The sequence below is a fragment of the Notothenia rossii genome, assembly GCF_949606895.1.
Source record: "Notothenia rossii genome assembly, contig: scaffold_26, whole genome shotgun sequence".
Classification (NCBI taxonomy): Eukaryota; Metazoa; Chordata; class Actinopteri; order Perciformes; family Nototheniidae; genus Notothenia; species Notothenia rossii.
Window position 1 is genome coordinate 1,592,750 of NW_027639632.1, and position 14,397 is coordinate 1,607,146.

Here is a 14,397-nt window from a genome sequence, read left to right on the forward strand (position 1 = left end):
TATTCTCATCTAAAAACAGGGATGATAGCTCATACAATAGAAATGTAAAAGGTCTTTTATTTTGAAACTCTACATCAGAATCTCCTGATTCTTCCTGAGTGACTAGGTGGGGTGTCATGCTATCACCCGGGAGTGAGATGTGTCTTTGATACTGGAGAGTCTTTGTTTTATTCTCATCTAAACAGAGAGGGATGATAGCTCATACATGAGATTTCAAAGGTCTTTTATTTTGAAACTCTACATCAGAATGTCCTGATTTTTTCTGAGTGACTAGATGGGGTGTCCTGCTATCACCATGGAGTTAGATGAGTCTTTGATACTGGACAGTGTTTGTTTTATTCCCATAGAGATTTCAAAGGTCTTTTATTTTGAAACTCTACATCAGAATGTCCTGATTCTACCTGAGTGACTAGGTGGGGTGTCCTGTTATCACCCTGAAGTGAAATAAATATTTCATACTGGACAGTTTTTGTTTTATTCTTATCTAAATACAGAGGGATGATAGCTCATATATGAGATTTCAAAGGTCTTTTATTTTGAAACTCAACATCAGAATCTCCTGATTCTCCCTGAGTGACAAGGTGGGGTATCATGCTATCACCATGGATTTAGATGGGTCTTTGATAATGGACAGTGTTTGTTTTATTCTCATCTAAAAACAGGGATGATAGCTCATACAATAGAGATTTCAAAGGTCTTTTATTTTGAAATTCTAAATCAGAATGTCCTGATTCTCCCTGAGTGACTAGGTTGGGTGTCCTGCTATCACCCTGGAGTGAGATGAGTCTTTGATACTGGACAGTTTTTGTTTTATTATCATCTAAATACAGGGATGATAGCTCATACAATAGTGATTACAAAGGTCTTTTATTTTGAAACTCTACATCAGAATGTCCGGATTCTCCCTGAGTGACTAGGTGGGGTGTCCTGTTATCCCCCTGAAGGAAAATGAGTATTTGATACTGGACAGTTTTTATTTTATTCTTATCTAAATACAGAGGGATGATAGCTCATATATTAGATTTCAAAGGTATTTTATTTTGAAACTCTACATCAGAATGTCCTGATTTTTTTTCGGAGTGACTAGATGGGGTGTCCTGCTATCACCCTGGAGTGAGATGGGTCTTTGATACTGGACAGTGTTTGTTTTATTCTCATCTAAAAACAGGGATGATAGCTCATACAATAGAGATTTCAAAGGTCTTTTATTTTGAAACTGTACATCAGAATCTCCTGATTCTCCCTGAGTGACTAGGTGGGGTGTCATGCTATCACCCTGGAGTGAGATGGGTCTTTGATACTGGACAGTGTTTGTTTTATTCTCATCTAAAAACAGGGATGATAGCTCATACAATAGAGATTTCAAAGGTCTTTTATTTTGAATGTCTTCATCAGAATGTCCTGATTCTCCCAGGGTGACTAGGTGGGGTGTCCTGCTATCACCCTGAAGGGAATTGAGTATTTGATACTGGACAGTGTTTGTTTTATTCTTATCTAAATGCAGAGGGATGATAGCTCATATATGAGATTTCAAAGGTCTTTTATTTTGAAACTCTACATCAGAATGTCCTGATTCTCCCTGATTGACTAGGTGGGGTGTCCTGCTATCACCCTGGAGTAAGATGAGTTTTTGATACTGGACAGTTATTGTTTTATTCTCATCTAAAAACAGGGATGATAGCTCATATATGAGAATTCAAAGGTATTTTATTTTGAAACTCTACATCAGAATGTCCTGATTTTTTCTGAGTGACTAGATGGGGTGTCCTGCTATCAACATGGAGTTAGATGAGTCTTTGATACTGGACAGTGTTTGTTTTATTCCAATCTAAAAACAGGGATGATAGCTCATATATGAGACTTCAAGGGTATTTTATTTTGAAACTCTAAATCAGAATGTCCTGATTCTCCCTGAGTGACTAGGTGGGGTGTCCTGCTATAACCCTGGAGTGAGATGCGTCTTTGATACTGGACAGTTTTTGTTTTATTCTCATCTAAAAATAGGGATGATAGCTCATGCAATAGAGATTTCAAATGTATTTTATTTTGAAACTGTACATCAGAATGTCCTGATCTTTTATGGGTTCTCTAGGTGGGGTGTCCTGCTATCACCCTGGAGTGAGATGAGTCTTTAATACTGGAGAGTTTTTGTTTTATTCTCATCTAAACTGAGATGGATGATAGCTCATATATGAGATTTCAAAGGTCTTTTATTTTGAAACTCTACATAAGAATGTCCTGATTTTTCTTCGGAGTGACTAGATGGGGTGTCCCGCTATCACCCTGGAGAGAGATAGGTCTTTGATACTCGACAGTGTTTGTTTTATTCTCATCTAAAAACAGGGATGATAGCTCATACAATAGAGATTTAAAAGGTCTTTTATTTTGAAACTCTACATCAGAATCTCCTGATTCTCCCTGAGTGACTAGGTGGGGTGTCATGCTGTCACCATGGAGTTAGATGAGTCTTTGATACTGGACAGTGTGTGTTTTATTCCCATCTAAAAACAGGGATGTTAGCTCATATATGAGATTTCAAAGGTATTTTATTTTGAAACTCTAAATCAGAATGTCCTGATTCTCCCTGAGTGACTAGGTGGGGTGTCCTGCTATCACCCTGGATTGAGATGAGTCTTTGATACTGGACAGTTTTTGTTTTATTTTCATCTAAATACAGGGATGATAGCTCATACAATAGAGATTACAAAGGTCTTTTATTTTGAAACTCTACATCAGAATGTTCTGATTCTCCCTGAGTGACTAGGTGGGGTGTCATGCTATAATCCTGGAGTGAGATGAGTCTTTAATTGGACAGTTATTGTTTTATTCTATTCTAAAAACACGGATGATAGCTCATATATGAGACTTCAAAGGTATTTTATTTTGAAACTCTACATCAGAATGTCCTGATTTTTTCTGAGTGACTAGATGGGGTGTCCTGCTATCACCATGGAGTTAGATGAGTCTTTGATACTGGACAGTGTTTGTGTTATTCCCATAGAGATTTCAAAGGTCTTTTATTTTGAAACTCTACATCAGAATGTCCTGATTCTCCCTGAGTGACTAGGTGGGATGTCCTGCTATCACCCTGGAGTGAGATGCGTCTTTGATACTGGACAGTTTTTGTTTTATTCTCATCTAAAAACAGGGATGATAGCTCATACAATAGAGATTTCAAAGGTATTTTATTTTGAAACTCTACATCAGAATGTCCTGATTTTTTCTGAGTGACTAGATGGGGGTGTCCTGCTATCACCATGGTGTTAGATGAGTCTTTGATACTGGACAGTGTTTGTTTTATTCCCATCTAAAAACAGGGATGATAGCTCATATATGAGACTTCAAAGGTATTTTATTTTGAAACTTTAAATTAGAATGTCCTGATTCTCCCTGAGTGACTAGGTGGGGTGTCCTGCTATCACCCTGGAGTGAGATGCGTCTTTGATACTGGACAGTTTTTGTTTTATTCTCATCTAAAAACAGGGATGATAGCTCATACAATAGAGATTTCAAAGGTCTTTTATTTTGAAACTGTACATCAGAATGTCCTGATTCTCCCTGAGTGACTAGGTGGAGTTTCCTGCTATCACCCTGGAGTGAGATGAGTTTTTGAAATTGGACAGTATTTGTTTTATTCTCATCTAAAAACAGGGATGATAGCTCATATATGAGACTTCAAAGGTATTTTATTTGGAAATTCTACATCAGAATGTCCTGATTTTTTCGGAGTGACTAGAAAGGGTGTCCTGCTATCACCATGGAGTGAGATGAGTCTTTGATACTGGACAGTCTTTGTTTTATTCTCATCTAAAAACAGGGATGATAGCTCATACAATAGAGATTTCAAAGGTCTTTTATTTTGAAACTCTACATCAGAAAGTCCTGATTCTCCCTGAGTGACTAGGTGGAGTGTCCTGTTATAACCCTGAAGGGAAATGAGTATTTGATACTGGACAGTTTTTGTTTTATTCTTATCTAAATACAGAGGGATGATAGCTCATATATGAGATTTCAAAGGTCTTTTATTTTGAAACTCTACATCAGAATGTCCTGATTTTTTCTGAGTGACTAGATGGGATGTCCTGCTATCACCATGGCGTTAGATGAGTCTTTGATACTGGACAGTTATTGTTTTATTCTCATCTAAAAACAGGGATGATAGCTCATACAATAGAGATTTCAAAGGTCTTTTATTTTGAAACTGTACATCAGAAAGTCCTGATTCTCCCTGAGTGACTAGGTGGGGTGTCCTGTTATCACCCTGGAGTGAGATGCGTCTTTGATACTGGACAGTTTTTGTTTTATTCTCATCTAAAAACAGGGATGATAGCTAATACAATAGAGATTTCAAAAATATTTTATTTTGAAACTCTACATCAGAATGTCCTGATTTTTTCTCAGTGACTAGATGGGGTGTCCTGCTATCACCCTGGAGTGAGATGAGTCTTTGATACTGGACAGTTTTTGTTTTATTCTCATCTAAAAACAGGGATGATAGCTAATACAATAGAGATTTCAAAAATATTTTATTTTGAAACTCTACATCAGAATGTCCTGATTTTTTCTCAGTGACTAGATGGGGTGTCCTGCTATCACCCTGGAGTGAGATGAGTCTTTGATACTGGAGAGATTTTGTTTTATTCTCATCTAAACAGAGAGGGATGATAGCTCATATATGAGATTTCAAAGGTCTTTTATTTTGAAACTCTACATCAGAATGTCCTGATTTTTTCTGAGTGAATAGATGGGATGTCCTGCTATCACCATGGCGTTAGATGAGTCTTTGATACTGGACAGTTATTGTTTTATTCTCATATAAAAACAGGGATGATAGCTCATACAATAGAGATTTCAAAGGTCTTTTATTTTGAAACTGTACATCAGAAAGTCCTGATTCTCCCTGAGTGACTAGGTGGGGTGTCCTATTATCACCCTGAAGGGAAATGAGTATTTGATACTCGACAGTGTTTGTTTTATTCTTATCTAAATACAGAGGGATGATAGCTCATATATGAGATTTCAAAGGTCTTTTATTTTGAAATTCTACATCAGAATGTCCTGATTCTCTCTGAGTGACTAGGTGGGGTGTCATGCTATCACCCTGGAGTGAGATGAGTTTTTGATACTGGACAGTTATTGTTTTATTCTCATCTAAAAAATGGGATGATAGCTCATATATGAGAATTCAAAGGTATTTTATTTTGAAACTCTACATCAGAATGTCCTGATTTTTTCTGAGTGACTAGATGGGGTGTCCTGCTATCACCCTGGAGTGAGATGAGTCTTTGATACTGGAGAGTTTTTGTTTTATTCTCATCTAAACAGAGAGGGATGATAGCTCATATATGAGATTTCAAAGGTCTTTTATTTTGAAACTCTACATCAGAATGTCCTGATTTTTTTTCGGAGTGACTAGATGGGGTGTCCTGCTATCACCCTGGAGTGAGATGGTTCTTTGATACTGGACAGTGTTTGTTTTATTCTCATCTAAAAACAGGGATGATAGCTCATACAATAGAGATTTCAAAGGTCTTTTATTTTGAAACTGTACATCAGAATCTCCTGATTCTCCCTGAGTGACTAGGTGGGGTGTCATGCTATCACCCTGGAGTGAGATGTGTCTTTGATACTGGAGAGTCTTTGTTTTATTCTCATCTAAACAGAGAGGGATGATAGCTCATACATGAGATTTCAAAGGTCTTTTATTTTGAAACTCTACATCAGAATGTCCTGATTTTTTCTGAGTGACTAGATGGGGTGTCCTGCTATCACCATGGAGTTAGATGAGTCTTTGATACTGGACAGTGTTTGTTTTATTCCCATAGAGATTTCAAAGGTCTTTTATTTTGAAACTCTACATCAGAATGTCCTGATTCTACCTGAGTGACTAGGTGGGGTGTCCTGTTATCACCCTGAAGTGAAATAAATATTTCATACTGGACAGTTTTTGTTTTATTCTTATCTAAATACAGAGGGATGATAGCTCATATATGAGATTTCAAAGGTCTTTTATTTTGAAACTCTACATCAGAATCTCCTGATTCTCCCTGAGTGACAAGGTGGGGTATCATGCTATCACCATGGATTTAGATGGGTCTTTGATAATGGACAGTGTTTGTTTTATTCTCATCTAAAAACAGGGATGATAGCTCATACAATAGAGATTTCAAAGGTCTTTTATTTTGAAATTCTAAATCAGAATGTCCTGATTCTCCCTGAGTGACTAGGTTGGGTGTCCTGCTATCACCCTGGAGTGAGATGAGTCTTTGATACTGGACAGTTTTTGTTTTATTATCATCTAAATACAGGGATGATAGCTCATACAATAGTGATTACAAAGGTCTTTTATTTTGAAACTCTACATCAGAATGTCCGGATTCTCCCTGAGTGACTAGGTGGGGTGTCCTGTTATCCCCCTGAAGGAAAATGAGTATTTGATACTGGACAGTTTTTATTTTATTCTTATCTAAATACAGAGGGATGATAGCTCATATATTAGATTTCAAAGGTATTTTATTTTGAAACTCTACATCAGAATGTCCTGATTTTTTTTCGGAGTGACTAGATGGGGTGTCCTGCTATCACCCTGGAGTGAGATGGGTCTTTGATACTGGACAGTGTTTGTTTTATTCTCATCTAAAAACAGGGATGATAGCTCATACAATAGAGATTTCAAAGGTCTTTTATTTTGAAACTGTACATCAGAATCTCCTGATTCTCCCTGAGTGACTAGGTGGGGTGTCATGCTATCACCCTGGAGTGAGATGGGTCTTTGATACTGGACAGTGTTTGTTTTATTCTCATCTAAAAACAGGGATGATAGCTCATACAATAGAGATTTCAAAGGTCTTTTATTTTGAATGTCTTCATCAGAATGTCCTGATTCTCCCAGGGTGACTAGGTGGGGTGTCCTGCTACACCCTGGAGTTAGATGAGTCTTTGATACTGGACAATTTTTGTTTTATTCTCATCTAAAAACAGGGATGATAGCTCATATATGAGACTTCAAAGGTCTTTTATTTTTGAAACTCTACATCAGAAAGCCTTGATTCTCCCTGAGTGACTAGGTGGGGTGTCCTGTTATCACCCTGAAGGGAATTGAGTATTTGATACTGGACAGTGTTTGTTTTATTCTTATCTAAATGCAGAGGGATGATAGCTCATATATGAGATTTCAAAGGTCTTTTATTTTGAAACTCTACATCAGAATGTCCTGATTCTCCCTGAGTGACTAGGTGGGGTGTCCTGCTATCACCCTGGAGTAAGATGAGTTTTTGATACTGGACAGTTATTGTTTTATTCTCATCTAAAAACAGGGATGATAGCTCATATATGAGAATTCAAAGGTATTTTATTTTGAAACTCTACATCAGAATGTCCTGATTTTTTCTGAGTGACTAGATGGGGTGTCCTGCTATCACCCTGTAGTGAGATGAGTCTTTGATACTGGAGAGTTTTTGTTTTATTCTCATCTAAACAGAGAGGGATGATAGCTCATATATGAGATTTCAAAGGTCTTTTATTTTGAAACTCTACATCAGAATGTCCTGATTTTTTCTGAGTGACTAGATGGGGGTGTCCTGCTATCACCATGGAGTTATATGAGTCTTTGAGACTGGACAGTGTTTGTTTTATTCCCATCTAAAAACAGGGATGATAGCTCATATATGAGAATTCAAAGGTATTTTATTTTGAAAATCCAAATCAGAATGTCCTGATTCTCCCTGAGTGACTAGGTGGGGTGTCCTGCTATCACCCTGGAGTGAGATGCGTCTTTGATACTGGACAGTTTTTGTTTTATTCTCATCTAAAAACAGGGATGATAGCTCATACAATAGAGATTTCAAAGGTATTTTATTTTGAAACTCTACATCAGAATGTCCTGATTTTTTCTGAGTGACTAGGTGGGGTGTCCTGTTATCACCCTGGAGTTTGATGAGTCTTTGATATTGGACAGTTATTGTTTTATTCTCATCTAAATACAGGGATGATAGCTCATATATGAGATTTCAAAGGTATTTTATTTTGAAACTGTACATCAGAATGTCCTGATTTTTTCTGAGTGACTAGATGGGGTGTCCTGCTATCACCCTGGAGTGAGATGAGTCTTTGATACTGGACAGTTTTTGTTTTATTCTCATCTAAAAACAGGGATGATAGCTCATGCAATAGAGATTTCAAAGGTCTTTTATTTTGAAACTGTACATCAGAATGTCCTGATTCTCCCTGAGTGACTAGGTGGGGTTTCCTGCTATCACCCTGGAGTGAGATGAGTTTTTGATATTGGACAGTATTTGTTTTATTCTCATCTAAATACAGGGATGATAGCTCATATATGAGACTTCAAAGGTATTTTATTTTGAAACTGTAAATCAGAATGTCCTGATTTTTTCTGAGTGACTAGATGTGGTGTCCTGCTATCACCCTGGAGTGAGATGAGTCTTTGATACTGGACAGTTTTTGTTTTATTCTCATCTAAAAACAGGGATGATAGCTCATGCAATAGAGATTTCAAAGGTCTTTTATTTTGAAACTGTACATCAGAATGTCCTGATTCTCCCTGAGTGACTAGGTGGGGTTTCCTGCTATCACCCTGGAGTGAGATGAGTTTTTGATATTGGACAGTATTTGTTTTATTCTCATCTAAAAACAGGGATGATAGCTCATATATGAGACTTCAAAGGTATTTTATTTTGAAACTCTACATCAGAATGTCCTGATTTTTTCGGAGTGACTAGAAAGGGTGTCCTGCTATCACCCTGGAGTGAGATAGGTCTTTGATACTGGACAGTGTTGGTTTTATTCTCATCTAAAAACAGGGATGATAGCTCATACAATAGAGATTTAAAAGGTCTTTTTTTTTAAACTCTACATCAGAATCTCCTGATTCTTCCTGAGTGACTAGGTGGGGTGTCATGCTATCACCCTGGAGTGAGATGTGTCTTTGATACTGGAGAGTCTTTGTTTTATTCTCATCTAAACAGAGAGGGATGATAGCTCATACATGAGATTTCAAAGGTCTTTTATTTTGAAACTCTACATCAGAATGTCCTGATTTTTTCTGAGTGACTAGATGGGGTGTCCTGCTATCACCATGGAGTTAGATGAGTCTTTGATACTGGACAGTGTTTGTTTTATTCCCATAGAGATTTCAAAGGTCTTTTATTTTGAAACTCTACATCAGAATGTCCTGATTCTCCCTGAGTGACTAGGTGGGGTGTCCTGTTATCACCCTGAAGTGAAATAAATATTTCATACTGGACAGTTTTTGTTTTATTCTTATCTAAATACAGAGGGATGATAGCTCATATATGAGATTTCAAAGGTCTTTTATTTTGAAACTCTACATCAGAATCTCCTGATTCTCCCTGAGTGACAAGGTGGGGTATCATGCTATCACCATGGAGTTAGATGGGTCTTTGATACTGGACAGTGTTTGTTTTATTCTCATCTAAAAACAGGGATGATAGCTCATACAATAGAGATTTCAAACGTCTTTTATTTTGAAATTCTAAATCAGAATGTCCTGATTCTCCCTGAGTGACTAGGTGGGGTGTCCTGCTATCACCCTGGAGTGAGATGAGTCTTTGATACTGGACAGTTTTTGTTTTATTCTCATCTAAATACAGGGATGATAGCTCATACAATAGTGATTACAAAGGTATTTTATTTTGAAACTCTACATCAGAATGTCCGGATTCTCCCTGAGTGACTAGGTGGGGTGTCCTGTTATCCCCCTGAAGGAAAATGAGTATTTGATACTGGACAGTTTTTATTTTATTCTTATCTAAATACAGAGGGATGATAGCTCATATATTAGATTTCAAAGGTCTTTTATTTTGAAACTCTACATCAGAATATCCTGATTTTTTCTGAGTGACTAGATGGGGTGTCCTGCTATCACCATGGAGTTAGATGAGTCTTTGATACTGGACAGTGTTTGTTTTATTCCAATCTAAAAACAGGGATGATAGCTCATATATGAGACTTCAAAGGTATTTTATTTTGAAACTCTACATCAGAATGTTCTGATTCTCCCTGAGTGACTAGGTGTGGTGTCCTGCTATCACCCTGGATTGAGATCTGTCTTTGATACTGGACAGTTTTTGTTTTATTCTCATCTAAAAACAGGGATGATAGCTCATACAATAGAGATTTCAAAGGTATTTTATTTTGAAACTCTACATCAGAATGTCCTGATTTTTCTGAGTGACTAGGTGGGGTTTCTTGCTATCACCCTGGAGTGAGATGAGTCTTTGATTCTGGAGAGTCTTTGTTTTATTCTCATCTAAACAGAGAGGGATGATAGCTCATATATGAGATTTCAAAGGTCTTTTATTTTGAAACTCTACATCAGAATGTCCTGATTTTTTTTCGGAGTGACTAGATGGGGTGTCCTGCTATCACCCTGGAGTGAGATGGTTCTTTGATACTGGACAGTGTTTGTTTTATTCTCATCTAAAAACAGGGATGATAGCTCATACAATAGAGATTTCAAAGGTCTTTTATTTTGAAACTGTACATCAGAATCTCCTGATTCTCCCTGAGTGACTAGGTGGGGTGTCATGCTATCACCCTGGAGTGAGATGTGTCTTTGATACTGGAGAGTCTTTGTTTTATTCTCATCTAAACAGAGAGGGATGATAGCTCATACATGAGATTTCAAAGGTCTTTTATTTTGAAACTCTACATCAGAATGTCCTGATTTTTTCTGAGTGACTAGATGGGGTGTCCTGCTATCACCATGGAGTTAGATGAGTCTTTGATACTGGACAGTGTTTGTTTTATTCCCATAGAGATTTCAAAGGTCTTTTATTTTGAAACTCTACATCAGAATGTCCTGATTCTCCCTGAGTGACTAGGTGGGGTGTCCTGTTATCACCCTGAAGTGAAATAAATATTTCATACTGGACAGTTTTTGTTTTATTCTTATCTAAATACAGAGGGATGATAGCTCATATATGAGATTTCAAAGGTCTTTTATTTTGAAACTCTACATCAGAATCTCCTGATTCTCCCTGAGTGACAAGGTGGGGTATCATGCTATCACCATGGAGTTAGATGGGTCTTTGATACTGGACAGTGTTTGTTTTATTCTCATCTAAAAACAGGGATGATAGCTCATACAATAGAGATTTCAAACGTCTTTTATTTTGAAATTCTAAATCAGAATGTCCTGATTCTCCCTGAGTGACTAGGTGGGGTGTCCTGCTATCACCCTGGAGTGAGATGAGTCTTTGATACTGGACAGTTTTTGTTTTATTCTCATCTAAATACAGGGATGATAGCTCATACAATAGTGATTACAAAGGTATTTTATTTTGAAACTCTACATCAGAATGTCCGGATTCTCCCTGAGTGACTAGGTGGGGTGTCCTGTTATCCCCCTGAAGGAAAATGAGTATTTGATACTGGACAGTTTTTATTTTATTCTTATCTAAATACAGAGGGATGATAGCTCATATATGAGATTTCAAAGGTCTTTTATTTTGAAACTCTACATCAGAATCTCCTGATTCTCCCTGAGTGACAAGGTGGGGTATCATGCTATCACCATGGATTTAGATGGGTCTTTGATAATGGACAGTGTTTGTTTTATTCTCATCTAAAAACAGGGATGATAGCTCATACAATAGAGATTTCAAAGGTCTTTTATTTTGAAATTCTAAATCAGAATGTCCTGATTCTCCCTGAGTGACTAGGTTGGGTGTCCTGCTATCACCCTGGAGTGAGATGAGTCTTTGATACTGGACAGTTTTGTTTTATTATCATCTAAATACAGGGATGATAGCTCATACAATAGTGATTACAAAGGTCTTTTATTTTGAAACTCTACATCAGAATGTCCGGATTCTCCCTGAGTGACTAGGTGGGGTGTCCTGTTATCCCCCTGAAGGAAAATGAGTATTTGATACTGGACAGTTTTTATTTTATTCTTATCTAAATACAGAGGGATGATAGCTCATATATTAGATTTCAAAGGTATTTTATTTTGAAACTCTACATCAGAATGTCCTGATTTTTTTTCGGAGTGACTAGATGGGGTGTCCTGCTATCACCCTGGAGTGAGATGGGTCTTTGATACTGGACAGTGTTTGTTTTATTCTCATCTAAAAACAGGGATGATAGCTCATACAATAGAGATTTCAAAGGTCTTTTATTTTGAAACTGTACATCAGAATCTCCTGATTCTCCCTGACTGACTAGGTGGGGTGTCATGCTATCACCCTGGAGTGAGATGGGTCTTTGATACTGGACAGTGTTTGTTTTATTCTCATCTAAAAACAGGGATGATAGCTCATACAATAGAGATTTCAAAGGTCTTTTATTTTGAATGTCTTCATCAGAATGTCCTGATTCTCCCAGGGTGACTAGGTGGGGTGTCCTGCTACACCCTGGAGTTAGATGAGTCTTTGATACTGGACAATTTTTGTTTTATTCTCATCTAAAAACAGGGATGATAGCTCATATATGAGACTTCAAAGGTCTTTTATTTTTGAAACTCTACATCAGAAAGCCTTGATTCTCCCTGAGTGACTAGGTGGGGTGTCCTGTTATCACCCTGAAGGGAATTGAGTATTTGATACTGGACAGTGTTTGTTTTATTCTTATCTAAATGCAGAGGGATGATAGCTCATATATTAGATTTCAAAGGTCTTTTATTTTGAAACTCTACATCAGAATGTCCTGATTCTCCCTGAGTGACTAGGTGGGGTGTCCTGCTATCACCCTGGAGTAAGATGAGTTTTTGATACTGGACAGTTATTGTTTTATTCTCATCTAAAAAATGGGATGATAGCTCATATATGAGAATTCAAAGGTATTTTATTTTGAAACTCTACATCAGAATGTCCTGATTTTTTCTGAGTGACTAGATGGGGTGTCCTGCTACCACCCTGGAGTGAGATGAGTCTTTGATACTGGAGAGTTTTTGTTTTATTCTCATCTAAACAGAGAGGGATGATAGCTCATATATGAGATTTCAAAGGTCTTTTATTTTGAAACTGTACATCAGAATGTCCTGATTCTCCCTGAGTGACTAGGTGGGGTTTCCTGCTATCACCCTGGAGTGAGATGAGTTTTTGATATTGGACAGTATTTGTTTTATTCTCATCTAAAAACAGGGATGATAGCTCATATATGAGACTTCAAAGGTATTTTATTTTGAAACTCTACATCAGAATGTCCTGATTTTTTCGGAGTGACTAGAAAGGGTGTCCTGCTATCACCCTGGAGTGAGATAGGTCTTTGATACTGGACAGTGTTTGTTTTATTCTCATCTAAAAACAGGGATGATAGCTCATACAATAGAGATTTAAAAGGTCTTTTATTTTGAAACTCTACATCAGAATCTCCTGATTCTTCCTGAGTGACTAGGTGGGGTGTCATGCTATCACCCTGGAGTGAGATGTGTCTTTGATACTGGAGAGTCTTTGTTTTATTCTCATCTAAACAGAGAGGGATGATAGCTCATACATGAGATTTCAAAGGTCTTTTATTTTTGAAACTCTACATCAGAAAGCCTTGATTCTCCCTGAGTGACTAGGTGGGGTGTCCTGTTATCACCCTGAAGGGAATTGAGTATTTGATACTGGACAGTGTTTGTTTTATTCTTATCTAAATGCAGAGGGATGATAGCTCATATATTAGATTTCAAAGGTCTTTTATTTTGAAACTCTACATCAGAATGTCCTGATTCTCCCTGAGTGACTAGGTGGGGTGTCCTGCTATCACCCTGGAGTAAGATGAGTTTTTGATACTGGACAGTTATTGTTTTATTCTCATCTAAAAAATGGGATGATAGCTCATATATGAGAATTCAAAGGTATTTTATTTTGAAACTCTACATCAGAATGTCCTGATTTTTTCTGAGTGACTAGATGGGGTGTCCTGCTACCACCCTGGAGTGAGATGAGTCTTTGATACTGGAGAGTTTTTGTTTTATTCTCATCTAAACAGAGAGGGATGATAGCTCATATATGAGATTTCAAAGGTCTTTTATTTTGAAACTGTACATCAGAATGTCCTGATTCTCCCTGAGTGACTAGGTGGGGTTTCCTGCTATCACCCTGGAGTGAGATGAGTTTTTGATATTGGACAGTATTTGTTTTATTCTCATCTAAAAACAGGGATGATAGCTCATATATGAGACTTCAAAGGTATTTTATTTTGAAACTCTACATCAGAATGTCCTGATTTTTTCGGAGTGACTAGAAAGGGTGTCCTGCTATCACCCTGGAGTGAGATAGGTCTTTGATACTGGACAGTGTTTGTTTTATTCTCATCTAAAAACAGGGATGATAGCTCATACAATAGAGATTTAAAAGGTCTTTTATTTTGAAACTCTACATCAGAATCTCCTGATTCTTCCTGAGTGACTAGGTGGGGTGTCATGCT